This window comes from Photinus pyralis, unplaced genomic scaffold (genome assembly GCF_008802855.1).
Source record: "Photinus pyralis isolate 1611_PpyrPB1 unplaced genomic scaffold, Ppyr1.3 Ppyr1.4_LG3b, whole genome shotgun sequence".
NCBI lineage: Eukaryota > Metazoa > Arthropoda > Insecta > Coleoptera > Lampyridae > Photinus > Photinus pyralis.
The window spans coordinates 7,246,541-7,270,278 of NW_022170510.1; the positions used below are offsets into that span (position 1 = coordinate 7,246,541).

A 23,738-nucleotide genomic window follows, 5' to 3' on the forward strand; every position below is an offset into this window, starting at 1 on the left:
ATTTAATCGTCAAAAGCCCCATAATTTCATATAGGGCTAAGTAGGACTAACTTGCATTTCCGTCACAGTATAAGTGAATATCCGCATATTCTTGATTTGAAAACGTATAACCAATTGAATCTTAAAATTATAAGGTCAAAGAATTAACAATGTCGCCATAACAATATGACAAAACAATTACATCGCCTACTCGATTGATTTATTGTTAATTTTAATATTGCCCATAACTTCTTAACTATTGAGTTTTGGACAAAGTCCTTATGGAAATTTCGACTTAAAATTGAGCAAGGAACATGGTGTTAAACTATGTCCATCGAGTCACGGGACCCTGTATAAAAACGATATTGAGAATATTCAACGAAGATTTTTAAAATACATTCATGGTATAATACATTGCTTTTAAAATTGATGGCGAATATCCGCAACGTGGTTTTTCTCAGGACGTTTTGATATTCATTCAATGGAACAAAGACGAGTGGCTAATAGCGTTCTTACATGCTTTTCAGTATTTAATTACGAGGGTTGTAACTTTGTGTGCGGATCATATATTTTTGTTTCTTTGATCAATTGTATTTAAAGGATACACCAGCGCTAAAAATGAAATCCCTTCGGTACTGTACTGTACTCTCTAATTATGCCAAGATCTTATTTAGGAAGTATAATACAAAAGAGCGTCAAACTTTCGTTGGGTGGTCTTTAACAGTTTTTGTAAATTCTCAATTAATTGCCTTAATACGGCCACAGTGACAGTTTCTATCTCGGAATTTTCCTTACATTATTGTGTAGATTCCGTCTTTTGTTATTATATCTGTCTTCTAACGATGTCTACGCGATCTTATAATTTGCATCGGATGTTTCAATCGGACTTGAAGGTTAATTTTTTAAAGCGGATCGTAGGTAGAGCAGTTTTTGAACATCTGCCGAAATTGTTAGTTTCGGTAACTTAACATTAGTTGAACCAGTTTGAGAAGTAATAGTGTTTGAAAGCGATTGGTCACAGCCAAGATCTCAATAATCGTTATTCATTCCAATCTAAGTGCATTTGATTTTGAACCGCTTTAACCCGATCGCTTCAAAACCTGGTTCTGTATCTAACCTATAACAATGAAATTTTGAAATAATATTGTTCCGCGTTTTTTTATTTAAATCCTATTGTCAGTCGATGTCAAGTGTACGTCAGTTCAAACCTTAACGATAAAAATAAAAAAAAAATAAAGAAATCTTACGTGGATTTAAGCTGGACATGTGGATTAGTGATTCCTCTTCCTTTTCCTTGTCGTTTGTTGACAGCTTGATGATGATTTGTATGATGCCTTCGAATTTATATAAATTTAAATTTTGCGGTACCTACGCTGTTGATTAACACGCAACCATGTCGAATGAATGAAGCACAATTAAACCGCGAATCCGGCATGTAATAAATAATTAGTGCTTACAACCCATAGAAAAGGGCAATCTTTGGACACCGTCTTTTACAATAAAAAAAGCTTTTTCTACTACCCTCGTTCAATAGAAATCGCCGTCAAAATGTATATGGTCAATTGTTTGTTAGCTGATGGGTTGAAATGAGAAATTAAAAATGTAAACACAACTGAAACTATTGAGGGAAATAGGAAATTATTAAAAATATGGATTAATACAGATTCTTCGCACTTTGCTTCATATTCAAAAAATGTATTTGATTGGACACAGAAAACTTGTACAAAAAGGGAAAGTTTGAAAACCGCTTTCAATCCATGTATGTCAAAATGACAAAAACATGGCCTCCTGGCTGGAGGTATTTGGAGGCTAGCCAGTACACTGGATATCGATAACCGGCACATTAATATGCAACAGTACTATTTTGTACTTCTTGGGCACCTACTGATTATACACACAATCAGTTTTCTGATACCCTTAAGGATTGACTTGTACTGGCTACACTGTCCAAACGGAAAATTGATAACCAGGATATGTATTAGAATTGTTTGTGGAAATAATCGCCTTGAATTTTGATTTTTATTTGTTCAGTAGATTAGGTCTGAGAAAAATTAGGGACATCTGGAAATAAGTGTTTTTTAAAGGTTTATCTCATTTAAATCTGGTCATGCGATAAAGAGTTCGTTAGTTAAATCAAGAATAAAGTGAAAGTAAAGAAGGGAAGATTCCGAAGTATAATCGGAATTTTCTTTTAAATACAATTTGTTTCAATCGATCGCATTTGCGTGGTATTTGCCCTCAGGCCCTGAGTGACTTTCATATAAAGTTGGGTCGTGTGTAAATTATCAGCTGTGTGTTTAATTGAGCCCAGGATATAGGAGTTCTCATGATACATGTTCTATTCGCACCCAAGATTATGTTAGATGGTCATTAAAAGCTCGTTAAATAATTCTTTGGAATTGTGGGGAAGCGGTTAAGGCCGCCGAATTTCTCATATTAACAAAATTTAAGTCTTCAAGAAAAACAAAACGAATAGACAGAGAAAAACGGCAAGAGGAGACGAAGAAACATTTAAAAATAGTCGACCGAAAGGGAAAGGAAGAGAAGAGAAAATAGGGCAGTCGAAAACGACCAACAAATGGAAAGTTGACCAAGCATAAAGACAGTAACGAAAATGGACAATGTTTGATAGATTTCGCCAAAGAAAGAAAGATCATTATAACGAGTACCTACTTTGGAAGTAAAGAAATACATAAAGGAATGTGGAGAGTTCTCGACGGAAAGACGACGAATCAAATCGATCACATAGAGCAGGAAGAAAAAAATGTTTAAAAAATATAGGAACTTGCAGAGGACCAAATGCGGACTCAGATCATTTTATGGTAGAAGTCAAAAATCCTGGAAAATAAAAACAAAAAACAAGAAACAGAAGGGTGAACGGAATAATAACACTAATATCAGAAGAAGAACAAGAAAAATATAAACAAACAGTTAAAAGGGAAACAAAAAAATTACACCTTGAAGGACAAATAGAAGACGAAAAAAATTAAATAACTGTTAAACAAAAAAGCAAAAGAAATGTTACTTTTCTTACGGTAAAATAGTACTCGTTACAGTAAAAGAAGGAGAAAAGCGTAGTTTCATAAAGAGTGCCAAAGGGAGATAGAAGAAAGAAGTAAACGAAAATTGGAGATGTTGACAAAAGAAACAACAGCAGCAAAAGACACATACCAAAAACAAAGAAAGATATTAAGAACAAAAAAGAGGAAATACATCGAGGAGAAACTCAAAGATACACAAGAGAACTCAGAAACTTAAGCCAAGGAGTACGAAAGGAAGATGATGCTAGTAAAAGACCATTTTTGTTCGAGATAAAGAAAGGGTACACCATCAGCGGAGAAAAAGAAATTCTATCCAGATGGAAAGAGGACTTCCACGATAACTGATAAATGATACAACTACGATGAACCAGATGAATCAGAAACACCAAAACACCCCAAGATAAATTAATAGATATACCGGTCTAGGACATTAGGGCGCCGACGAAAGGGCGCGAGGACTTAAGCGGGATGCAAGGGCGCGTGGACAAAAGGACGCGAACAAAAGTATTCTGTAAAAAATTTGTATCTCAAACGCTCTGTGTAATGGCTGTTAGTATAAAATATCAACACAAACTAACTACAACATATATTTTTAGAGAATACTCTGTCCCGCGTCCATATATCCTCGCGCCCTTATGTCCCGCGCTCATTTTGGCCTCGCGCACCGGCCCTGCTCCGACTTCCACCGTGAGGTTTGGGGAACCCTTGCTCTCTCCACTGATTCCCCTCCGAGTGTTTCACTATTTTCGTGACCGTGACCGCTGGCGCTCGTAGCATTCAACTTACCTTACCTGGCCTACTACCGGGCCTAAAGAACTTTCACTTCAAAAATCGAAAAAGAAACAAGAGTGCAGGACATAACAGTTGAAATTATCACTTTAAAGGGAGAGCACTAGAAGAACAAATATGGAGAATGGAGAAAAGCATTTTGCACAAAAAGGGAGATAAACTGCCAGAAGTACAGACGAATCGTGCTACTCAATACTGTCTACAAGATTCTAGCAAAGTATATAAAGAACAGGCTGGAAGAAGAGATTGCACAAGTATTAGGCGAATACCAGTGCGGATTTAGACGTGGTAGAAGAACAATCGACCAAATTTACACTAAGAGATTTACAAGCAGAAAGTTACGAAGGCAATATACCAACGCTAGCAATCTTCATTCACTTTAAACTGGCCTACGACACAATTAAAAGGAAAGAAATGTACGAAACAGTCACGGAGTTGGGAATAGTGGGAAGTTAAGGAATGGTAACATTACAAAACACAGTGAACAGTCACAATGAGGAATGAGTCATCAGAAAATTTACGGCGGGATTTTTTTAGACATGATGTCTTAGACACCAGTGTGTACCTCGCCTTAATTTTTCTGACGACTTAAAACAGGGTGATCCACTGTCATCCACGTTGTTTAATGTCTGCCTAGAAATAGTCACACGCGAAGCAAAAAGTCACAAAGGAAAAAAATCGATGTTTCTATTTCGCAGACGACGTGGCAATAAACACGGAAAGGAATTACGTGGAATGATAGCAAACACAACACAAAGAGGCAAAGAAAATAGGACTGTACATAAATGATACGAAAACAAAATATATGGAATGGACAGATGGTAATCTCCAAGAAGGAGAAAAATTCAGAGTAGACGTTGCAGCAGGAGTGCACTTATTCGAAAATATACTTAGGAACGCTCTTCGTAATTAAGCCGAGAAACAATGAATAATGGCACATATGCGTCAAATAGAACTCTGACAAGAAAATACACGTATACAAGATAGTAATACAACCAATACTAAGTTATGGCAACGAAACAAGGGCAATGGATGCCAAGGAACAGATTGATGATATGGGAAAGGAAAATATTTAGAGGAAAAACAACAAATGGCGTATGGTCAAGAAGAACGGACGAAGAGAAAGAACTATACAATTAGCCAAGCATAATAGGAGTAATACATACAAAAAACCAAGTTGGCTAGGACACGTGGAAAGAATGCCAAACACAAAAAGAATACTTAACACCAGTGAAGAAGAGGGGGACCAAAAAGTAGATGAAAGGAACAAATTGAACAAGACCTTAAGAAAATACGGATAAGTAGTTGTAAAGAAGAAGTGACCAACAAGATCCAATCGAGGAAGATAACCCACCAGGCAACAAGCAATCGTCCTTGTAGCCCTGGAATGCTAATAATGAATGTACATTTAATCAATCCTTAATTAGTACTACATGGAACTCCTGTTTATCAATTTCTCGTGTACTGGCTAGCGGCATTTGCATAGTAGTCAGTACAAAGCAACCCTTAGGTGTATCAAAAAACTGATTATGTATATAGTCAGTACCCAAAAAGCAGTAAAGCTGCAAAATACTGCCAGTCAGTAAATCAATATATCGGCGTCCTTAATAGGAAGCAAATTATGTTTGTCATTTTAAAATAATATTCACGCGGTACTACAGAGTACTGGCGGGTACGGCTATCTTGTACTGGCTACCATCACGCACGCATATAATGCTACTGCAGTACCATGTGCTTCAGCATCAGATTACGAATCAATGTCTGTATTTAAATGGATATAAAATTTAAGGGCAACACTGGAAAATGTGGACAATGCATTTATAGAAAGCGTTGATTCTTTCCTCATAGTTATTAGATAGTGCCATAAATCTTTTTGAAGGAAGCACTTATAAATATGGTACCGATCGTTAGGAATTCCATAAGTAGTTGGGGCGAATGAGTACGATTATTAAACTTTTTACTTTTAGATTATGGCGAGTTTGTAATAATGATCAATGAGGAGGTTTTCCACTCTCCAACTCTGTAATGGCCTAGTCTACAGTAATGAAAAGGTGGCGAAACTTTGGTAAGTAGAGTTACTCCAAAGTAAGGAGTTTCGCGTCTTGCTAAACTATTCTTGATATTTAGAAACCTTCAAAAAGCAATAAAAACGTGAAAGCTTACCATATGTAAGAAAGGCGAAAACCAATACAGCAGCGATGATGCAGGTCTTTGCCATATTGAAAGGTGCTTATACAAAGGGCTTGCTGATATTGTTATTCACATCTACCGATGATCCTGAAACAGAAATATATAATGATTGATATTGATATCAGGATGTCTTTGCGGCACAGCCGGTGCGGCAGTAACGCGGGAAACCTCATTAGGTCCGTACCGCAACTGTTTCAGCGCCGCGCCGGCCGCCCATCGTCTTTACTTCATTGCTCGCCGAATATAAATTATCCGTGCATCTCAGCTAATAGCGAACGGGGCGCATCGCGGATTGTCGTTACGGACCACCCGCGCCAGCCGCGTTCTTTAACGAGATATTCTTGAATTATGCCACGAACAGAGATCATCAGTATAGAGCTCGCGAGCAAATACTCGGCGATTCTTAATGACCAATGAATTAAGGAAGTATTCAAGTTTAAAGCTAGGATAATGGGAAAGCCACGACTACGAACAATTTGTCATCAAGCCGAGATTGGGGTGGGCAGTAAATGAAAGGCGTTAATGCAATGTGGCAAATAACGGATGGAGAAAATGAAAAGTACCATCCACAGTGAATTTCAAACAGAAGTCTCATTCGGCGAAACGTGTTTAGATATATTCCGATTCGACATCTATATATTGCCATGCAGATCTCTCAATCTTGAGAAATCTTCGCATGTAGGCTCTGCTTTTTCATTCTAATTCTTGTTTCTGTTAGCTCTAGGCTTTGCTCGTTGACAAGTTTTATCTCTTGGAAGGCTACGTTGTACTGTATTCAAAATAGATTTAGAATCAGCGGACCCATTATTTAATAGTAATCGAGAAAATTTTGCCTGCATTAAATTCCGTCGTAACTCTCCAAGTTCTTACTGTCCCGAAAGAATTTATTTTTGGTGTACGACTTTAAATTCTAATTGAAAACTTGCGACCCTTCCCCCAGTGATGGATTGAGGTTTTTACTTTTATAAGACCGAATAAATTGTATTGGTAGCTAAAGGAATGAACGCGACAACAGATACCGACCGCATTTGTCACATCAATTACCGCTAATCAATTGGGAAACGATAAATAAACGAATCTGTTTCCGAACAAAATGTGCACATTCGAGGATTAAAAGTGTAGGCAGTCGCGTTATAACCGAGATGTTAGCGTCGGGACGCACGCGTGACCTGTGAAAGAACACATCACACGTGCGATACACATTATTACCCCTACGTTTATCAAGCTTACACTGAATTTACTATCAACAGTTTACCCCATGTTATACTAATTACCTTTAAATAATGGAAAACGCTGACAAAAGGGAAACTTTAATTACCGCGCTACATTCAAAAATCTTATCGTAAATAATGATTCCGTTTTTTCCCCGACCAACCTCCACACTTTCGAAATTAATTTTGAGCTTCATTATAATACGAGACGATGGAAGATGATCGGCACCATCTGGGCAAACTCTCTCCGTCGTAGATGTGTTATGAACACGGACATGGCTGTCGGAGTTGACAAAAATTATGACTGACGCATATCAAAAAAGTGCACTTAAATGCTATTTTCTCCAACAAAAACTTGTCAAGATTAAGCCATTCATATTAATACTTGTGTCGAGATTAATTTTTCGAAGCGGCGGGTCGATATTGCAAAACTGTCACGTTAAATTAGAATAGTTAACAGTGTACAGACCCTAGGTGTTAATTTGAGGGAAATTATGAGCCTAAGGGAACCCGACTGAGAAATCCGACAATGTGACACGCTTAACCCACTGTGTAACTCTGTGGAGTGCTTGAAACACCTGACTGAAATATATCTAAAGGGAACGACGGTGAACAGCAGATATAAAAAGATAAGTGCAGTACGGAGAACACCATCTCCGGTCTGGAGGCCTTTTTAAACTACTCAAACAACATCTACCGTGCTGAAAGGTTATACCAAAAGTGAAAATACCTACTACCACTGTGCCATTCAGAATCAAAAGCAAACGATTTGATTTATCACTTCTTTTTTTTTGTTACGTTATTTCCCATAGAATGCATCGATGCGAAATTGCTTTTAATATAATGTGCTAAGATATGCCAGTTCGCTTTCGCGATTATGTCAATACCGTGCCCGCTGGACACTGATTTACGGATTTCTATTTTGAAACCGTTCATCCGTGTAGTTCTATATTAATTTGTGTATGGTTGTTGCGTTAATGTGAGTGTGCTTTGTAAAAATAAAGTTTTTATGGCAGACAAATAAAGGCAGTTGTATTTGATATCAATTACATAGAATTTCCCTGTAAGACGGGTAGTTTTTCGGGGATTTAACCGTGACAGGACTCTGTATAAGTTGGTCAGTGTAAAAACTTTTTTTATGGCTTTTATTGGGATCACAACCCATTTAGCCGCGTTAATTTAAAATTCTAGATAAGGAGAGACATCATTACATTTAAACAAGGGTTAAACACGATAGTGGCCTTTACTTTTCAAAGCTCCCAGTCACCATGACTGTCAACAGGTCGATAAAGTTGGCCCACCCACTTTGCCCAAATCAAGTAAAAATATGCCTATAATTAGGGAATAATTAAAGACTAATTTGTACCCACAAAATTAGAATTTTTACCCGCTTAGTTCCGCCGGAAAACCGATTTTTAAAGTGGGGGTGCTAACTTGAAATCAAGTTAGAAGTGGTCAGTAGTGGATGTGTCTTGGCCAGGCGTTCTCCTTGCCCTTTATGGATATCCGGTTCTGATACTTTTCGAGATATTCGATCCTAAAAATTTGACATCACCAATGGATATATTTCTTCCAAACGAACCAATTGCCCTTTGTGAATACCTTCCTCCGACACTTCGCTCTATAGATATTAGAACCAATCACTTTAAGAAGTCGAGGAGGACAGTGGTTGGTATAAACTAATTCCTTTCGTTGAGACATTTCAGTAAAGCGTTATGCGGGTCATTCTGTAATTGGGCGCAAGCCTGTTGAGGGCCCAGAACGAGAGAGGGACAATGATAATAATAAATAAAAATAAATTGCAATAGCATGAAAGATAAAATAAATTTCTAACCCCCACTCCCTCGCCCCGCCACCTACTCATCTTAAAAAGGAGTCGTGGATGAAAGTGAAAGTTTGTAGAACCAATTCCTTTCGATGAGACTTTTGATTATAAGACCATGCACGTGTGTTTACACGTTACAATTTCCTCGTGGGTACAAACAATGCATTTATAACACTCTTACTTACTTTGTAATAGTTAAGTCCTATTTATCACTCACAATATATAATATAACACGAGGGGGAGCTTAATACTTCACTTCGAATCGATGTTAGAACTGACTCAAACCACAATTCTATTTGCTTATATCGCAAACGCCGGTCTTTTTCGAAAGGTCTCGAACACTTCCGAATGCTCCCGAATATTCTAGAATGTTCTCGAACAAACAAACACGTCATATTTCCTGGAAAAAATGCGTCACATCCGCTTGCGTTTCATATTGCCGATGACTAATCTTTTATGGCCCCTCGATGTCTATCGCGATTTCTAGAATATTCGCTACAATATACATAAACAAAGATCATAAAAATGATAAAAACTACATTTAACATACATTAACGCTCTTCAAGATTATATGCCCTTTTTTACTTTTTTCTTAAACTGGAACAGTATAAACAGTTTTATAGTCCGCACTAGTGGTAATTTATTGGTAATAGATAGGCGGTGGAGTGGGATGTGGAGATTCAGTCCTCTAGATTCATATTTATGCGTTGACTCATTTAATAAGTTACGAGGATTTTTGGTTCGAAAATATATATAGACCGTGGGATAACGACAGATCTTGTGTGTTGATTTTTAAACATCTGTCACCGCAATTTTCTCTTTAAATAGGCTAGAACTAGTGTATAAAGCATATCATACGTCTGTTGAGCGGTCCGTTCTTTTTTTTGTAATTTTTGAAATTTTGACAACAAGGCAGACACAAGTTTATTGATAAACGTGTGCTATCAATTTTAATATAATATTGGAGAGAAAAAATAATAGGATGCTAGCACATTCACAGACGTTGTTTATTCGCTTAGTATCATATATTATGTAATGTTCCAGAAATTGCTGAAAAACGTTTGATTGGCAGACGTCTGTCAATATGAAATATCAAATATGTATTAATTAAATGTATGTAATTTTCATTTGCGTATTATATGCTAATTATATCTGTCATATGAGATGTATAAACCAGTCCATGATGTCCTAGAGCTTAATGAAAGGGCATAATGGACTGTCATCTCATTATGCCCTCAGATGTCCTGTCAAATATATTGATAGAGTTATAATGTAAATCCATTAAAAACAGATACTACTTAAAAAAAATTATTCATATTCGGGCGGCCAATAGTCTATACGTCTCTGACAAACAATACTGACCTTTTTTATATTCTTAAGACCGGGTTTACTAACTTTCAAACCGATCGGGCGTTACTAAACAGTTATTGTTATTGTGCACATGGACAGACAGACAAACGGACAGTTAGGCAGACAGCAATACAAAATTATAAACAATCTCAAGGATCGTTACTGATAGCATCTTCCCAGCTTGCGCCCTGGTTCAAACGACTTCCGAACAGTTAATTCGTTTACAAAAAAAATGTTTCTGTGTACAAATTAGTCCTTAATTTACACGTTCCATTTTTTTTACAAGTCCGAGAATTGTCCTTTTTTAGAAAAAAATTGTTTAAATAATGCATAAATTGTTTAAACAATGAAAATCTAATTTGGGTACAAATTAGTCTTTAATTCATAGTTTTTGATGTGACTAATGAAATTTCAATCGGGAAAAGTGGGGGTGCTAACTTGAACCTTAGAATTGGGTTTGCGGCGGAACTAAGCGGATTTAAATTCTAATGTTATGGGTACAAATTAGTCTTTAATTGATACGTTCCATTTATTTTTATTATTTCCGAGAATTGCCCTTTTTTAGTAAAAAATTGTTTAAACAATGTATAAATTGTTTAAAGAATGAAAATCTAATTTGGGTACAAATTAGTCTCTAATTCATAGTTTTTGATGCGACTAACAAAATTTCAATCAGAAAAAGTGATTTCAAGTTAGCACCCCACTTTAAAAATCGGTTTTCCGACGGAACTAAGCGAGTACAAATTCTAATTTTGTAGGTACAAATTAGTCTTTAATTACTCTTAAATTATAGGCATATTTTTACTTGATTTGGGCAAAGTGGGGGTGCCAACTTTGTCGACCTACTGTCAACTCAACAATGATCTTTATTTTAAACTATTTACATAAACGCCATCTAGATGTATTCCATTCAAACATAAATAATATCATGACATCTCCCCGTTTAACAATTTATAATATAATATACATTAATCTTAATTACTTTTCACCTCCCACTAAAATTACTGACAATAATATAGCTCATTACAATAACAAATTAAACAATAAAATTCCTTGCATTACTTGACAAGTAAATCCAAAAATTCAAACAAAATTATCACTTTATTATTAGTATATATTGTCTGAATTTAAGGTTTATAATAATTACCTAGGTTTCATTATACTTTTGCTACACTTCCTTACATACGTATTGTTTCCGTCATAATTCACTGCACCTCTAATTGGATCTGTATGCTGCAAATTACGATTTGAGAATGTATTGACATTTTCATTAACTTTTTCCTTCTGCTCCTGAATATTTCATTATTAAATAAATTTTTATTAGTAATGGGTTTCCAAAATTTTCTGTTTCTAATCAATTCTACAACATAACTACGAGGTCTTTTATCAATTTTTTTTATAATTCCAGGTTCCCGTTTTCTTCTCAGAAAATTTTGAACCATTACTGTTTGTCTTATTTTCAGATTTGGCAATTGTTGTGATTTTCTATCTATGACGATATTTACAATTTTGTTTGGTTAGCGTTTTTGTTAAAATTGAGGATGTAATTGAACATCCGGCATTGGTAAACAGCCCTAATAACAACTCTGCAGGTGAAGGGATCTTATTGCTTATGGGAGTATTTCTGTACTCTAAGTCTACGTCTTTCTTATCTAACACTTTTTAAGAATTTGTTTAATAGTTGCACGTGTCTTTCTATGAATCTATTTGATTTAGGATACCTTGGGGAGCTAGTGTTATGTATAATACCCCACACAGTTGACCTATATGCCACAAGTAATAAGCCTATTGAACATGGGTCAAATCCAATGATCCCTTGGGGTCACGCCTCTCTGTCTCTGCCAAACGCTTGAAGCTACTTAGTTCAAACTTTGCACAGTTGGCCTATAAGCCACATGTAATAAGTCTATTGAAAATGGGCCAAAGACAATGACCCCGTAAGGTCACGCCTCTCTGCCTCTGGCAAACGCTTGAAGCTATTCGGTTCAAACTTTGCACAGTTAACATATATACCACATGTAACAAGCCAATTGAAAATGGGTCAAATCCAATGACCCCGTGGGGTCACACCGAGGTGCTCTACCGCTTTTTTAAACGCTCTTTATGGGTTTATTTGTTGACAGACTGAATGAGTGATCCGATAACCATTCTTCGGTTTCATTGCCTGTGACATTTGATCTATGAGTTGGGGTAAATTATTTTCTTTTCTGTATATACATATATCATCGGCATATTGGCAGATGTTATTTTATTTTATCCTCGATTTTATCTTTTAATTCTGTATGGAAACTGATACAGTATATACTTAAAATTGACCCTTGCGGTAACCCATTGTATACAAATCACGGGCCTATTACACTACCGTTGTATGTACGGACGTACACTGTGCGTTCTCGCGAAATGGAAACAAATGTTTCTAGCCACACGGACGGCATAGTTTATTTTCCAACTTATCCAAGTTAAAGTTACAGTAGGCATTCTCCAGGTCCAGCAGCACAGCGCAGGTGTATTGGTTTTGGGAAAAAGCCAAACAAAGTCTGGGGCTTGAAATAGGCTACGGCATCTTTCGATGTTATATGGAGATCCTTCCTGTGTAGCAATTTCGTTAGATTTTACCAGAAACTACTGGACGTAAAAAGCTGAAATTTGGCATGTGGGTTCCTTGGGGAGCACTAAGAAGAGTTCCTACAGGGTCGGCAAAAACGTGATTGTCTATTCTAGTCGAAACTGCGGGGGCCTGACATTTGGAACTTAGGTTTCTTTGAAGCGCACTAACCAAAATTCCCACGTCTTTCGTCTGTATGTTAAAAATGATTGGACTGAAAGTGGATCCTAGTACCGGCATCTTTCTTGGGCCAATTAGCGCTATAAAGAGATATTATACGTCACAGCACAATGCACTGTTGTAGTTTAAAAACCATTAAAGATAGAGAAAATGGAATTGTATTCTTGAAAAAGGGGTAGCCTAGGGGGTAGCTTTCAGAGGAAGGTTAAAAAGATTCATCAAAATGGTTGGGTATAACATGATATGAAGGTGACCATTTTTCACTCTGCTGCTGCTTGATGTTATTCTTTGACGTTGGCCGGGCTACTGGGCCGATTTTAATGAACTCAGCTTGAGTGCCTTTAAACATTTATAGAGTCCCAAAAAGGGACTTTTAGCTCCAAATATTAAAAAAATTCAAAAGTGGGCAAAAATCAATTGAATTACGTTCATAAAGTTTGCTATAAATAGAATATAAGGCGACAGACCGTCACTTCTACCAAGACTGGAAACCTTATAGTATTCTCTAAATACTAATTATATAAACATTTCAATGGGCATTAATCTACTGACCTAGTATCCATTGATATTACAATGTGTAAGCGATGCGTCCTTACACTGAAATTGCACCGTATTGTTGTTGTAACTTAATCTATGCAATAATTTTTACTTAATTATTAATCTGCTCAATACAGTTTATTCTGAGATTGAATAACACAATGTCATATTTCCAATTTTTACATTGAACAGCCAGGTTTCAAACAAAGTGGTTCGGTTTTCTAAGTGTCAGGAATTGATAGATGATAGTCGGGGACACATTTCATGAAACGGCATCCCTATGAATTCGAGAAGCAACTCGGGTAACAATTAAGCAAACAACTGATATCCCATATTTCTGCCCCGCTGAATCCGAATCTGCCGTTTGCCAAACCAGTTTGCACGGGGAGTCGTGTATTCAAGATGGCGTCTGAACCCGGATGCGCATGCATGTTTTTTTCACTTCTGTGGACCGATTAACGCACTTTAAACGTCGGGATGAGGGTGTTCGATGGTGAGGAGGTCGACCAAACACTTATAATAATAATACAACATTTTTATGGAGAAAAAATTTGGAAAATACTTTATTTATAATTTTTAGTGGAAATTATGAAAATTTTCAAGAAGAAATGACAGCGTATTGAAATACTTCTCATGTCACACTACCACGACAATTCATAAAATAGACTGTCACTCCTCCCTTTCTAACCTCCCTTCCTCCACCCCTCCCGCCAAGTAGTATATCGTTAGCCGTGATACAGGCATCATGCCTATCACTGTGTGCGGTGTGTGTAGTAAATCCTTAAGTAGATACGATGATTCCATTGCTTGTACAGGGAGCTGTAGTAACCTGTTTCACTTAACGTGCGTTAATTTAACGATAGATACGTACACCTCCTTTCAAAAGGATGGTATAATAAACTCGTGGAAATGTAACCAATGTGAAATTTCACGGGACGTCAATAATTTTACGGTAAGAGATACCGATGTCAATATGGATTCTTCTGAACCCATTATTACGTTGACTCAAATTGAATTAAACAATTTGATTTCACATGCCGTGAAATCGGCGATGCGAGTGTATAATGAGCAGGTCGTGCTACCTTTGAAAGCTGAATTTGAAACTATCAAGGGACAAAATAGCCTCATACTAAAGAAGCTCGACTCCTTTGCTAATAACAATCAAAGCGATAATGTTCGTAACATTGATAACACGGTCAAAAAGTATTCTAATGTTGTTAAAACTTCTAATCAAAAGCGTCAGATAGAGGTTCCCGCACATAACACTGAGGTTGATAAGGATAACTCGAAGGTTATTTCTAAACCTCTCGAAGAAAATGCATCAAATTTACTACGTGATAATGTCAAGGTCCAAACTGATGTTATGAATAAAGTAATTCAAATTAATAGCGACATCAACGTCAATAACGAAACTGCTCCCGACCGTCAATCAGCTAGTGACGGAGACTGGCAGAAACCTAAGACTAGAAAAAATAAACTCCCAAGTCTAACTACTGGTACTTGTAAATCCGAATGCACACTTAAAGGTGTAGCCAAAAGACTGAACTTTCATGTTTCGCGATTGCATCCTAGTACTAGCGTTCCGCAAATAGTCAACCACTTAATCAACAGTAATATTGCCGATCCTCATGTGGAAAAGCTGTCCTCCAAATATCCAACCACGTACTCATCTTTTAGAATTTCCATCCTGCCAGAATTTAAAGACACACTTCTAATGCCTACTACGTGGCCAGTTGGAACATGTGTTAATCGTTTTTTTTTGGAATGCTCACCAGCCCAAAGCAACACCGTAAACAATCGATTAAGAACAAAATTGATCTTCTCGAAGCATACCTACATGATAAGGCGTACGATGTAATTTGCATAAGCGACCACTGGATGCTAAGTAAGGAACTTAGTGGATTCAACATGGAGAAATGGTTTCTAGCTTCCTTCTTTTGTCGGCATAGTTCTGCACATGGTGGTACTTTAATTCTCACTAAACAGCCTAACTCGGTTCCTGTTCTACCACTTGCTAATATAAATGAGCTAGCCATCGAAGTACACTGCGAAGTTACAGCTGTCCTGTATACTCAACTTAACATTGTCATCCTAACATGTTACCGTTCACCATCAGGGGATTTTCGTGTTTTTCTAAATAAATTTGAAAACCTTTTAATTAATCTGTGTAAATATAAGAATGTTATCATATCTGGTGATTTTAACGTCCATTTTAATACTAAGGACCGTAACAGTAAACAACTCTGTGAATTAACTAACTCCTTTGGATACATAAAAACTATTTCTCAACCAACACGTAAAAATAATTGTTTAGACAATATATTCATTAATTTTTGTGTTAACAATTTTACGACCCGTACAATATCAACTAACTTGTCGGATCATCCTGGCCAAGAAGTCATCGTTTCCTGCACTCCCAACAATGGGAGCCGTTCAGTTAAAGTGTTTAGACCGATTACAAGAAGAAGCGTTAACAGTCTATTTCAAATCTTAAGCCAATGTGATTGGGGCTACCTAAATGACTACAATTTAGACGTACACACAAAGTTTACTATTTTTCTCAATAATATTATTTATGCTTTCCAGATTGCTTTTCCTGAAAAAATACTTAAACTAAATAAATCTAGTGCAGATATAAAATGGTTTAACACTGAGTTAAAGAAATTACGTGATACGTATCATTTAATATGTGAATCCTACCAAATGCATAAATCTGAAAACCTCTTTCAACTTAAACGCAAATTTTATCTTCGATACAAGTCTGCCATCAAAAGAGCGAAAATTAACGCTAATAGCACGGCTATAAGTACATCTAATCCCATAGGCACTATGTGGAGGATAGTTAACTTACATAGAAATCTTAAAAAACAACCAGACCATAACATCTCTCCAGAAACGTTTAATCAATACTTTACTGGTTTGGGTGAAAGTAATAATAACAATTTTCTAAATGTACCTCCTTCGTCACGGGCTTATGTTCATTGCATCAAGACTCCCTTAGGCTTACAGTTCAGCTTACGTTCCGACACATGGTGACGTGAGAGAAGCTTTTCGATCCATAAGAAACAGCAACACAAAAGACGCTTACGGTATAAGCGTCAATTTAGTAAAATCTAATATTAGCTTATATGACTCACCCATTACTAAATTAATCAATGCTTCCTTCAAGACTGGCATTTTTCCAGATCCCCTAAAGCTTGCTGCAGTGATTCCTATATTTAAAAAAGGCAACATCAATGAAGTTAGCAACTATCGCCCAATCTCTATATTGCCTGTATTTTCTAAGGTGTATGAGAAGATAATGTCTTTGCAAATGTCCTCATATTTGGAGCAACACAATTTACTTACAAATAGCCAATTTGGGTTCAGAATAGGTCTTTCTACATCCGACGCCATTGCTGCGTTTGTCAATCACACATTAACATGCTCGTGCCGTTTTCATTGGTTTGTCATGTGCTTTTGACAGCGTATGTCATAGCATATTACTTGACAAACTACAAATCTATAAATTTGACAAAGTCAGTCTAAAGCTTATACAATCATATCTCACTAACAGATGTCAATGCGTTAGAATTAACAATATTTATTCGAGCCAAGCTAGTTTAGTAAAAGGCGTGCCACAAGGTAGCATTCTTGATCCACTCCTTTTTTTGATATATATCAACGACATGCCTACTTATATCTCCCAAACCGAACGTTGCATATTATATGCTGATGATGCTACCCTTCTAGTTGGCGCTAAAAATTTGGACGATACCATCACTAAATCGAAGGATTTACTCAATAGAGCGACGAATTGGTGTCGAGAAAATAAATTGAATATCAATTTAAACAAAACCGTCCAAATGACATTGTCATTGAGACCCCATAATACAGTTAATGTACCGTTTGTGAAGTTTCTTGGAGTGCAGATTGACCCCAAGTTAAATTTCGGTGCATATCCCGATTATATTAGTGATCTCGCTAAACTGTGGCAGGAAAGTGGTATTCTTGCTGAGGGATCTGTCTGCAAGAAAGTCTTAGAAGGCAAAGGCCTACTCAAAAGGCATGAGGGTCCACAAACTAACTTTCCAGGTTTTATGGCGCCACATCTATCCGTAGTTTGTTGATTACCTGGACGAGCACTCATTTGGTGACGGACAAGATCTCAAATTGACTGCTATAGATCCTAACTATAACAAATTATTTGCGGTCCCCCACAGTACAGTCTTGGGCAGCCTGGGCAATTTTCTGAAGGAACGCTGTGAAGAGGACAAGAAGCCTTGTGGTGGAGTTTATCATTACTTTGGCCTCAAACCCAAAACCTGTTTCAAAGAAGAGGCTCCGTCTCGTAAGAAGGCAGATCCTTCGGATGAAGATGCAATATTCCATTTGATGGAAACAATTCTTTGATGTCACAGGAAGGTTTTGACAGGGATACACAGAAAATCTCTTCTTCGTGCCAAAATAAAAGGCTCAGAATTGGTGCAAAATTTTGTTGAGCAGCGTTTGGTTGCATGGCACACCTGTGTTGAAGTGATATTAAAGAGGCGATCTCCTTAAGGCGTTCCATTTGTCGTGCTCAAACGCCACCCAAGCGAGAGGTGAGGTGAATTGTCGTGGTAGTGTGACTTGAGACGTATTTCAATACGCTATGACATCTCTTCTTCAAACTTTTCATAATTTCACTAAAAATTATAAATAAAGTATTTTCAAAATTTCTTCTCCCTTAAAATATTGTTGAATTATTATTTTAAGTGTTTGGTCGACCTCCTCACCATTGAAAACCCCCATCCCGACGTTTAAAGTGCGTTAATTGGTCCACACATGTGAAAAAACCATGTATGCGCATCCGGTTTCGGACGCCATCTTGAATACACGAGTTCCGGTGCAAAATCCGATTTGGCAAACGGCAGATTCATCATCTTACAATACCTACATCTTATAATGACCTACCTACGTCATTAAAGAAAATTATTTATAAAGTAAATTAAAATATGACCAGTTTGATTACAGATCACTCCAGGTCCAAATATGTAATTTCCTAGAGTTACCATAAATGACAATCATAATTGGTGTGAGAGCATGTCGAAGTTTGGCTCCTCTATTTTTATTTTAACCCAGTGCAAGCATTTTTACTGTTTGAAATCCCTCCTTCACGTGTAGTTTTCCATTCTTTTTGTGTATTTAAGAATCTTAAAATAAAAGATAATATCATATCTGATCGGACTACGTATCTCCAGCAGTAGGTCAGTACGTACTTGACCATGCACCAGCCGACACAACATGAATATCGCAAATTTTGTAAAATTATTCATGTGACTTGTCCCAGTCGGATAGCAATTGTGATTCAGAGTGTCTGACCGGACATTGCTTGGAGAATTTTATTGAACCGACAAGCGTTAATAAAAGAAACCACTTAGCGGAATGGTAAGTACAGGACAGTATGTTTTCGTTCAAACTTGTGACGTGAAATTTAAAATTGAACACTGGAAAATATTTTAAATTACACGGACCTTAAAAGAGAATAGGCGTTTCTCGCAATATGATTAACAAAACAGGCTCAAAACTTTCTTCGTATTCAGGCCATAATATAGAGACAACAGATGTACGTACAAAAATGTTATGTATAATCTATCGTTTTATCGTTTTATGTTTTACGTGCAAAGCGGGAAAACTCTTGGATTTTAGGACTTAAATCGTATATTGACTTAAACACAAAAAATTTACTTCTTTCCCATAATTAACTGAGTGACAAAAATAATGTGATTTCCAAATATACAGGGTGGTGCCTAGCGCAACGCAGCATAGGGATTTCAATGGTAATTTCTTTATAGTCAATTACTAGCTCCCCTAATTTTTTTAAAGCAAAAGTCTAAATACGTTTTTTTAGAGAAAGAAGTACTACATCTGTTCATACTATTAGTTATAATTTTCCGTTTTTCAAAACCGTAGGAACCGAACCAAAATGTTTACATTGAAGCATATTCATAATCACTCCAGTCTACGTCTAGACGGAAGGGATATATCCCATAGAATAACACAAAAGAAGCTATTAAATACCTTGGAGCATACCTCGACACTCGGTTCACATGGAGATTTCGTATTAACAACAAGTTAAACGTCGCATATTCCAGATTAAGAGAGCTGTACCCATTATTAAATCGGAAAACACCATTACAACATGATTGTGGCATCCCCTATACAAAGCTCTCTTTAGCACTCATATACGCCTGTCCAGTGTCTCAAGAAAATTCAGGCCTTCCAAAATGAACTACTACGCATTGTAATTAACGCACCCTGGTTCATGAGGAATCAACAAATCCACTACGAACTAGGATTAAATCCAATAGAGGTATCCGCAACTTAACCAAACAACTCAAAATCACAGATCAACGCATTCGCCAACACGTAAAAATATACACACGCAAGAAAAAACTACTACAAGAAGACCTCAACTTTTAGCCATCCACTACTATTATCCATCAACAACTAAATCAAACAGGATCAGGATCAACCCCGACCAATATCGAGGAGTCAGTCACTCGCCTCAAAGCCATTTGAACCATTAACACAGGTTCATAACAACTCAGCCAGGTTATTGAATAAAAATTTTATTCAATAGCCGGGTATAATATTTTTGTATGTTGATCTGGTTATTAATAAATTAAAAAAAAAGTTTCAGTGGTATAACAAGAAAACTTAAACTGAGTACATGAGCAAAAAAATAAACATTACGTTTGCCTGGTTTTTTTTAAATGTCTTTTTGTTTCTTTTTTAAAATGTTGGGTTTAAATGGTGAAGGGTTGCGAGTTAAAATGTTTTAAATTTAGAGTTCCGCAATTAGACTAAAGATGTATTTAAGAAAAGGTTACAACATTAAAATATTACAAATAAAATTGTTTAAAAAAAACATTTAAAAATTAAGCCAAAGCTAAAGTTGGTAATGTTCAGTTCTATTTGAGTTAAAATTTTAAAACTAATCTCAATTTTCCAAGTGCACCACAGTTCACAACAAGTGTAATTGAAATTGTTTAGAAATGGACAATTTGAACCGAAAAGTCAAATTTGCCCAATGACTTTAATTGTAAAATTGAGAGATTAATCCTCGAAAATTAATTGAGAAATCTACAGCGTTACATTGACTTAATTTGAAACATTGGAATTGGGTCTTTAAATTACAGTTGACATGGAGATCTTTGAGATTAAGTTGATGGCTAGCAAGGCAATCTGTTAATGCTATTAAAGATAATAAGGTTATTTTATTGAGTTTCATTTTCAGCCGTAGCTGTTATAGATCATAAGAAGGAGTAATTGGAAAAAGCGGCACATTCAATACGCAGCACTACAGAGTAAAAATGGATTAATTATGCATTTTTTAATTCTGCAATTTCTGATAAACAGGGAATAGCCAGACATTTCGAAATGTGGGTGATGGTGTAATAAAACCGTTATACCGAAGTTTATGCCAGATTTCGGAGTTTTTACACTATAAACGACTTTAGAGGATTCTCTCTAAGTATAAGTTTAAGAACTGCCGAAAGGCAGCAAATTTGAATTATCATAAAACAAAGTCCACTAAGTTTAAAATGTCTCGTGCATTTCCTGAACAGGCGTTTTAATTCTCGGCGATGAATCGTGGTTTTTGAAGTGGCTCCAGCGCGCGAGGAAGGGCGCACAACATGAAACAAATTACCCTATGAAAATTAATGGATTTGGATACCTACTGTTCAGAGAAAGGAATTGAAAAATAGCAAAATCGTTAAATGTAACCGAGAAGTAAGGTTTTAGGGCAGTAGAAATGCTACTAATATACCTAATCACAGGGAATCTGGCAATTTCCTCTGAATTACTACTCTGAAACGTCGAATTCATTTGCATGCCTGCAAATGGCACGTACATGTATTTTCCTTTCCTATGCACTTTCAAGTTGGTTATCTAATCTAATTGCTACAAATTCACATAATGCCAGGCTACGTCAGTAACTTACTGCACTAACTGATCGTAATAGAAAAATTGCAGCAAGCACTGCAACCGAGAATTACTCTATTAAATAATAGACAGTTAGTTAATATTTGCTTTGATTTCGCAACTGTCACTTTATTACGTTTAACATTTAATTATCTCATTATTTTATACTGCCTTTGTCGTGACACCAGATGATAAATTGCATCGTAAGCGTTCCTATTGAGGTTTAGGGACATACAGCTCAAACTGAACACACCATCTAAGGGTAGTTCTAGTCTGCGGAGTTTGTAGGTTGAGTTACTGTTGGTGGTTCGTTGTTTTTACTATCTACCAAAGACTACCGCGTCGAGGATCTGCTCTACGAGCGGGTATTCTACGACACGGGGTAGGATGGTGGGTATATATTTGATGCAAGGAAAGTTTACGTATTATGTACAGTGAAAATGTTGGGGCTTGTTGCAGAGGCGGATTTGAATAGAACTGACTTAAACAATTAATCTTACTCTAAAAAGTTGTTGAGGTGAGGATATAGTAGGTCTCAAAGACAAATTTCCCTAAATTAGAAAATGGTTTCTTGGCAAGAAATCAAAAAATCTTAAAAACCACTCTTAATTTGGAATGTTGTGTTGCAAAAATCTTACTTGTAGAATTATGGATGGGATGTCTCTTGGTCAAAATTTGCTCATCTCAAGGAACTTTCACAAAGACGCCTTTTTTTCCTGATTTTTTGGTCCAAGGCTGGAATCGCAAAGGCAAGGAGGCCCTATTTTTCAAAATAATTTTATTAAGACCTAAATCTCCGCATCTCGAAAATTTTAGTTTGGTTCTCCGTCGTCTACTTTAACCCAAACGAAACAATACAAAAGATTCTCAGATAAAGGTATGTCGCTTCGACAGGTAAAAAAACATAAGGACAGCGTTTTCCCTCTTTGCAACTATGAAGCATACAAGGGGTTTTAAAATAGTTTGTTGTGTAATGGCAAAATATTGTAGTAGCGGTGTTATTGGACGTATCCGTTAAAAGGAAATCTGATGCATAATAATACACGGTTGTGGTCATTGAATTAGTGACGTTCATATGCTTGCTGTATATCCAAAATAAGGCTTTCAGCAAAATAAAATTTTATACTGCGCGTTCAATAATGGCATTAATTTATCCGATAATCCACAACAGAATTGACCGAAACGCATTAGCTAAATTTCATTCAAAAACGATATATGCCATTAATCGCGAATTGGGATAACGCGAATTTTTTCAAGCAACGCCCTTTCACGTGAATCAAATAGATCATCTGTAACTTTCAACGTGTCACAGTCAACAACATTATGAGGATATGTTGTTCTTAACACGATGCCCATAAAAAATTGTTTCTCTTCATTGCAAATGAACATGTTTCTAAAACATACTTCCTTTACGCGACCGATTCGAATGTGTCATGTGCACAATTACGGTACCTACATGATTTTACCCTTTGTCGTTTTACTATTCAAACTAGGCTATCCCACTCTATCCTAATATTATTATTAAAAATGCTAATTACATCTACCGAAACGCTATCGTTTGTCAAAGCATACCAGCGAGAGTAATAAAGGTTAATCAATACCGGCCCTTTTGATATAAGTTACACCGAGCCGCCTTACGTATAAAAGAGACATTTTTTTAAATTACCTTGTGCACGTAAAGTAAGTGCTTGACGATTGTTTATTTATCTTTGCACAATTACGCAAATTTTAAAGCATCCCAAACCCACTTCTTTAAACTGCTTACGGCGAACTGCACATTACTTTCAAAGCTTTGAGAGAAACACTTGATCGAGATGCATAAGTAAAAAATCGTGTAAACTTACTAGAGAATTGTTTAATTACGAGCTATGACAATTTAACAAACATTTTTAGCGTGTTCCATTAGTCCGAAACGCATTCCATAATAATAAATAAATTAAAGAAAAATCTAACCTTTATTCGGCAATAGCTTTGCTCTTCTCTGAGTCACAGAAACTGCAATTGCACACTACTTCACGACCATCAAGCGCTTGTCCTTTTTAAGTGCTTGAATTGATTGCAACTGTCCCTACTCTGCCACT

General features: G+C 36.5%; 1 long non-coding RNA gene across 1 annotated transcript; it reads right to left on the minus strand.

Annotated features, from left to right (window-relative positions):
- Positions 1 to 1,216: 1,216 nt before the first annotated feature.
- LOC116167464 lies at positions 1,217 to 23,738 on the minus strand. Its single transcript, XR_004144533.1, has 3 exons — positions 23,611 to 23,738; positions 5,973 to 6,086; positions 1,217 to 1,313 (listed from the first exon to the last, which is right to left on the minus strand). It is a non-coding gene; the product is annotated as an uncharacterized LOC116167464 (long non-coding RNA).